Genomic DNA, 8,441 nt, shown 5'->3' with positions numbered 1-8,441 from the left:
AGTATGCTCCGATTCCTCCTCCTTCTGTTAGTCGCCGCGTCTTTTCGTAGAATTTTCGAGCATGACCCCTGTTGGCCAGTTTTCAAGCTCTTCGTACTCACTCATTTCGACCTGTCTCTTTTTTGTCTGCAAACGCGTCTCGCTTCCCTCTTCTGCTCTTGGTATCTATCCTTTTATTAGATTTTATATTTATTACATAAGTAGTTTTTCCGGTTAATATTTTGCTGATGTGGGCTAGTAGAGCAAGGGAAACGAAAATCATAAAAATAAGTCATTAGAGTACAACTTCCGGTACAGTCTACTAGTGTATAGGTATTCGCGCTTAATTTATGATGTTTACTTAAAAACTGTATCACTTATTAAAATATTGTTGCCACTACACAAACTCATATTTTTATATAAAATTTCTATACTTATAAATTCAGTTTGTTTTAAAGTATAATAGGCTCAACACATAGTCGAAAATGTTAGTCTCGTGCCACGCCCGCGATCTTATAAAACAACAACAATTACGTATATATGTACTTTCATACATATTAACTTATAAAATATTTTCCCCAGCTGCTGCTGTCTATTTATCTATAAAATACATCGCAATTTTTATTAAATGCCACAAGCTATTAGACAGCAAAGAAATGTTTTTTGTTGTTACACATACATTGATAAAAAAGTGAAAGCGTATGGAAATATTCGAGGGCGACAGAATTTAAAAAGTAGAAAAATAAATCAAAAGCACCACTTTGATATCGAAAATAAATCAAAACTCTTGTGTGTGATAATGAAAACCGCGACGCAGACGACGCCACACGCACATGCTCAGCAAGTGGCGATAGGGTAAAGGTGCAAGAAATGGGCTGAAATCGAAAAGCATGAAAAATAAAGCACTTTAAGCGTTTGGGCAGGATAGTAGCGAGGTTATGTTTTCATATACTGGTTGGAATTTAACATTTCTTCTGCTAAAAAGCTTAGGAGATTAAAAGGAAGTGTTGGAGAATGAGTTGAAAAGTTGTAACTCTGAAGAGTGTTGATCATTGTGATATTCTAGAGATAAATTAACGGCTAAAACGACCTTTCAATGTTAGCTAAGAACCAAAAACCGGCCTCATATTAAGAAGCACAGTTTGTGCAAATTCCAAAAAAATCGATTTTTTCATATTTGGAAAGTTAAAAAAACATATTGCACTACATTTTTTAGTCGATATCTCAAATAGTTATTGAATTACAGCCTTCTGAAGTGTAGCCACTCAGTTCAGATTCACCCGTAAGAGGTCCTTTGAATTATTTACTCTTGGTAAAGTCAATCTCGTTGTAATTGTAGGTATTCTAACTGGATCAGTTCACCTTTAAACAAGTTTTTCTCAAGACTACATTTTTAAAATTGAGTGAATACTTCCAGGAAATGATCCGATCACTATCGGACTACAGATCACTATCGGATCAGTATATTCCGAAATGATCTTGATAAAGAAATCTGTTTCTGTTTCTGTTATATTCATTGGCTCCTTAAGCAAACATCACCCTATATTTATTTAGGTTGTTTTTATTAAAAACCGAATAATTTTAATTAAAAAATGTTTGCACGCCATTTGCGTCAAGCGAAAGCCATTCTGTGCGTCAGACTTGATTTATGAATACAAACAGAATATTAGTAAAACAAATTTATTTATTTGTGAAACATTTAACAACAGCGGGACACTTAAGAAACTTTCTTATAATGTCATTTATAATCTTTTATTACAATAACAATTCGAGCATATATAAATTTATGGCAGATCAAAGAATGTAGCAGCCCGATGGGGTGTTGTAATCTTAAATTGTGGAGGTAAAAGAAGAATTACAATAAATTGTTATCGGTGCAGTCACTTACTTAATTCCATTTCAGATAAATGTTTTAAAATTTTATTAATATTTGACCTACAGGCAGCGGAACTTCCAACATCTACACAGACGAATCAGAAATCGCTAGCCGAATGGATAACGGAGTTTATTGCTCGGAGCTGTATCTCAAGCGACCCTTCAAACTTCCGGAATAATACAGTATCTTTCACACGGAAATTTTTGCGGTCAAAAAAGCAACTGAAGTTGCTAACAACTCAGGAAACAGCGGAAAGAAGATCAATATCAGATGTGTGACGATAACCAGGCGATAATTAAGATAATAATCCCTCAACGTATTGAGTAAGAGAATGTCCTTAGAAGCAGGGAAGAAGTAGATTTAGTGGTTGCCGGAAAGCGCTTGCAATTATACTAGGTTCCAGGTCACAAAAGAATTCCGGGAAACGAAATAGCTTTCAACGAAAGAGTCATCCTTCTAGCTACCGAACCAGTACAGAAAATACGTAAGTCACTAAGACCAATACATAACACCATTTAATTTCCGAAAGGGCTGACAGGCGTATCAGGATGATATGGAAAGCCTTGAAGACATGCAGAATTGCCAAGGTCATATGCAGGGGATTATGAGTCCTGAAGAAAAGCATGAAGGTCTTGAAAGAATCGCAGGACGATTGTTGGCCACGTCACACATTGGTAACGACGATACATACAAAAAGTGTAGAGCAAAAGTTATGAGAGAGACGCTGTAAAACCTCCCATACTTCCGTCTAACTCTAAATAGAACTCATCTTAGATCTGACAGCTTCGGAGTTTAAGCGACTGGTTGAAATATAAAAATTAGATATCAATCGCTCTAAGGTTCGCAAAAAGCTTCGGCTTCGTGTATGACGAATGCTTTAGCTTAAATTATACTGAACCTCCATCTGACATTACTAAAGACCATTAGGTTTATGTGTGGCATGATAGCCGATTTTTCGTCTTGAAACGATGAGTGATTCTTTTTTCCATCGTTAATGTATTAATTTCAATTACATTTTTACGAATTTTTCTCTCAAATAATAGCAAATACGAGAGTGGTCCAAAAGACCCTTGCGATTACAAAGTTGCTAGTCGTTCACCAACGGTTGCAGAACTGGCCTGAGGCCCAATAATATAAAAGTGAAACGCAAGAAACTAACGGAATTTCTACCGGTTCCCATTCTACAGCGAGCCAGACTGAAATACCTGGCCCATCAATCTTATCGGCCTTACAGTTACAGTTACAGTCGAAACTACGGACTTCCTCCAGCAATCCTGCTCCGAAGAAGGGGAGGACTGCCTTATTGGCAGGAAAATTGATTACCACCGTTTTCTCGGATTCACAAAGTGTGATCTAATTTGACTAACACGATATCAGCGCTATACTACGCCGAATTTAGGGCTGACTCTACGCCGTATACCCGGAAAAGCGATTGCAATTTCGAAGAGAAAAATGCCTTTGCACCTCATACCGCCGTTGTCGCCACGGCCTTTTGCTCAATAGATTTGAGTTTTGTAAAGCTTGGATAAACTATATTAAATTATAAACGTCAACACGGCAGTATGTATGTATTTATATAGCCGGTGCTCAGTTTCAAACTTTGAGCCATTCAAGACAACGGCTTAATCTGCTAGAATCTTAAGTTATTGTCTTTTTTTACATGCACTTAAAAATTATTTTTCCATATCTTTGTAGTTTGTAAATCATATGCAATTCATTTAAACAGTTTTAAAAGCATGTTACATCGCTCTCATAAAGCTACTTGCTACACAAAATCCAAGTTCAAAAACAATTAACACCTTTCACCTTTCTAAACGAAATTAAGCACCGAAAATAGTCGAGGAGAACTTGTTCTCATGATGCTTCAATTTTTTATAACCACACTAAATGCACAAATATGCATACAAACCGCTAAGCGTGTGTGTGTGTTGAAATTTGGTGATTCTTGGTGGTTGTGATGGTGGTGGTGGTGTGGCCACTCGTGTAGCATTTAGTCATTTGGTCTCACTTAAGCATTGTTTATTGGCGGGGTTTTATGTGCGCCGAACCTGTTGAAATTCACACAACATTTGCACAGCAGTGACACACATAGACAACAGTATATGCATATACACATATACATACATATGTATGATTGTATGTGGGTATTAATGTTTGTTTTTGCATGCCTTCTGAGAATTGTCTAGATCATTCGATCGAAATGGAGAGGTCTGAGATTTTTGAAAATTAAAAAAAAATTAATTTATAAAGAAAAAAAAAAATTTTTTTGAAAAAATTTACACTTCGGATACACTTTAAAATCTCAAGTAAAATATGTTTTTCTTTCGATCGATCGATTTTCTCTGATATATGTATATCCAAGTAGGGGTACTTTTTTCAAAGTTCCAAGAAGATCCGACGTTTCGAGCCAAATTTTGTTCAGTGGTGAGGCCCCCAAGAGACCAGAGCTGTAATTTCATCCAGAAAAAATCACAGTTTGGAGTGCTTTGTCGGTCGGTGGAATCATCGATCTATATTTCTTCAAAAATGATGCTGGTGAGAACATAGCCGTCTATGGCGACTTTTATCGCGCCATGATAAGTGACTATTTGATGCCTGAGATTGAAGATCGTGATCTCGACGACATTTGGTTTCAACAAGACGGCGCCACTTCCCACACATTGCATCAATCAATGGATGTATTCAGAGGAGACATCGGCAAGCAGAAAATTTAACGTCTTGGGCCGCTCGATTGGCCATCAAGATCGTGTGATATCACACCGTTAGACCTTTTCCTGTGGGAATACATACGTAAACACTAAAGTCTATGAGAACAATCCCACCGATGCATGTCATTCGCCAGTTACCAGTCGAAATGCTCGAACAAGTCATCCATAATTGAACTCAATGATTTGAAACGTAGCCGCGGCCAACATTTCAAAGTGACAATCTTGACATAACCTTCAAAAAATAAATGCCAAAGAATTTTCATTCGAATAATAATAAACATTCCCCATTAAATTTGAAGTTTATTTGTTTTTTTTTTTTCTTAAAAAAAATAGGGAACCTCCAAATGAATCACCTTTTATAACTAAGAAAGTCATGTGAAGATTTCAAGCCAATCGTGCCAGTCGATTCGAAAAAATTTTCCTCAGCTAAGAACATTATTATCCCTACAATGTTCTGTTGCTGTTGCTTTAACTGCTACAATCGATAATTTTAAGTATCCAGACTACAAGATAATCATTATTTTTACACGAGTTTTCTACATGAACGTCCTAAAAGAATTCCAATCAAATACAAAGTAGAAGAACGACTTTAATTTCCTACAGAGTCTACCCATTTTTAGCTTACAATTTATGCTTGACATTATATCACCGAAACAGTGCGCTGCGACTAGCATTCAGAGCGTTCCGATACACGTTCTACGATTGTTCTAAGCGCTGTTGCGCTGCGCCGCGCTTTTACGACCAAATTATCCAGTGCAAAGTTGTTACGAGCGAACACCTTAACGTGTTGAAAATTCGCTCAAATGACCAACAGCAACAAGCACAGCAGCAATGGCTTAAATATTGTTTTCCTAAAGAAATTTTTCGTGGTGGATAATATCTTTTGTTACTTTGTGTTCACTATTAAATTTATATTTTCTGCTTGAGCGCTTTTATTTTCTTTTTGTTTTTAATTTTGGTTTCATTCGTGTTTTTCGCTCCGTTTGCTGGGCTTTTGTTTATTTGCATTACCTTTTTTCTACTACAAAGGTAATAAACTTGTACGAGTAGGAGCGATTCGGGCAATAAAAAACTCCCACGGTCGGTGTATAATTTCTCCAAACAAACATTCAAGTATAAACATGTATGTTGGAATGCATATGAATATTGTATGTGCTTTCATAATATCAGCTCGTTACTAGCTATGGGCACGACCAACAAGAAAAACGTTAACCTCGGCTGCACCGATACCGCCTGCTATGATATCCATCTCGGGCGTATGTTTTCATAACATAAAAGAGATGACGCAGTGAAAATGAAGCTTTTAATCGATCAGTTTATATGGCTGTAGTCCGAATATTGATGTGCTGCCTGGGATAATAATCTTCACAAAATTTCGCGAAGGTAACTCGTCAAATAAAAAAGTTTGCCATACAAGAGCTTGAATTTTATCGGCCAGTTTGCACTACACCTACATGCTATAGTGGTCAAATATCGCGGATACACACATATAAACAGCTTCTTGGGGAGAAAACGACGTGTGCAAAATTTCAGACCGATAACTCCATAACTGAGAGACTAGTGCGAATATTTCCAGAGGGCAAACAGGCGACCTTTCTAAAATCGACGCAGCTCGTCGCGCTGATCATTTAAATATATACTTTTTAGGATATCCAATGATTGTTAAGAACTTCGTGTTAAACTATCCTGAACAGGGCATTAAAATACATACAAATGCTGCAGGCAATCGGTCTTCATTTGCTTGTTGCATGACGCCACACACATTAAATGCAAATAAGTACCCGCCCTCTTTACGAGTGGCTATGGTTGTGTGCATGTAAATTATTCAATTGAAATTGAATTGAATTCATTACGAACTCATTCGCCCCTTCGTCGGCAGCGCAGCTTCGTATCAGCAATTTGCTTGCATTGAGTGAGCGCCAATAAATACTTATCGACATCAAAATGAGGCAAACGATTGGCAATGTAAGCACTTACACACACTTCTTTATATGTACATATATGTGTGTAATCGTTTACACTTCTATATATGTATGTATATGTGTGTAATCGTTTATAATCAGCATTTTATGCACGAGTGCATGTGGTGTGCATCGATAGCTTAAGCGAATAAAAATTTACATATATACATACGAGCATATACAAGCAATCCAACCAATCCGCTGTGAGCGTGCCGACTTCCCCTTGTTTGATTCGGTGCGCGAATCACATACCATATTAAGTATCGTATTGCAATCACGGGCCGAATCAAATGATTCACTTCGTCTCATTTGTGGTGCGATTTGTTGTGCGATTGGCAGTGGCCATGCAGGCAAACGAGGTTGATGCTGGTCTTGTTACCTATACAAATACACGTACTGCTGATAACTGCTGTGGCTGCCTTCACACACAGTAAAATGTGAAAATATTTATAAGTGTTGTTTCCAACTAGTAAGTTTTTGGTACTAGTTAATCAGTAAATTTCCAATAAATAAGAACCCAAATAGAAAGTTTTGTTCACATATTGGTAAGAATATGAAATGAAAAACCTAAAAAATCGATTGATTAATTTTATCATCTTTTATTAATTTTGCTTTTATGACAAAACGCGTAGTTCAGTTAACTTCGGTATATTTATGTTTACTTATATGCAATTTTGGGCTTAAAAATTCCAAAATATTGGAATTAAGAATTTTGAAATATAATTTATATATTATATACTTTTTTATTGCAAATTGCAATACAAAAAAAATTAAAAACAGGATTAAAAATTAATAAATGTAAATCATTGTAATGTGTAAATTTGTAGAAGGCGAAGTATACAAGCGCGATAAAATGTAAATGCAACAAGTAAGGAAGAACTCTGTGCGAGTATAACCTAAAATTTCATACGATTGCAACTTGCAAGTATTAAAGCCAGCGAAGTACCTTCAGGCCTATTAGTTACATACATGCATATATAGGATCTAGGGCGAGTTTTTACTCACTCTCAGCCCAAACTCTGCAGAAAAATAGGGAAAGAGTATAACATTTTTTGTTTTGTAATTTTTACTTATATCTGTACACTTTCATATAATAATGGAATTTAGGAAAATTTTTTTAATTTGCAAAAAATATGCAAAATAAAATAAATTTATTTGAAGGACAATTAAATTATTTTTAAATACTTTAAACATTTTACATTGTAATAATATTATAATTACTCTCAAATCCAAAAACAAAAAAAAATTAATACAATAAAAGAATGCAGATAATGATTGAAGGATTAGCCAAAATTTTTTTTTAGACAAAATTGTGGCTTCCCAAAAAAATATAGTGTGAAAAAATTTACAATTCAAAATGGTTTAGAAAATCGAAATTACTATAAAAAATCTTATTTTTCCGATAATTACTAGAAAAATATATCTGAGAAGGTCGTGAAAAAATTTCAAGTTAATCGCTCCGACCGTTCGGGAAAAGTTTCCTCGCCGAAGTTTAAAGCTTTGGAAACAACTTACAAATTAAAAAGCTAAAAACATTTCGCAGATGTGTTCCTTTCACCGAAATTATTTTCCCGATCAACTGCAAATTTTTATTATAATAATAAATGTATACCTGATATATGAAAATACAAAATATATCGACGTTTCGAAATTCATAAGTGGAATGAACTAGCATCATATTCATTAAATAGTATATGACTCACCTTCAAATGATCATCAAATTCTGCACATATTTACATACAGATACGAGTACATAAACATAACTTCAAAAAAAGAAAACAAAATCAAATAATAACTATTAAATAATGCAAGCCACCAAATTGTTCTGACGCCATTAAAAATACAAATAAAAAATAAATAATAGCAACGTAACTACTAAGCTGTCTTATTTGTACAGCACCATTTACATTAGCATCA

The sequence above is a fragment of the Bactrocera dorsalis genome, chromosome 3, assembly GCF_023373825.1.
Source record: "Bactrocera dorsalis isolate Fly_Bdor chromosome 3, ASM2337382v1, whole genome shotgun sequence".
Taxonomy (NCBI): Eukaryota; Metazoa; Arthropoda; class Insecta; order Diptera; family Tephritidae; genus Bactrocera; species Bactrocera dorsalis.
This window is presented reverse-complemented; position numbering follows the sequence as displayed.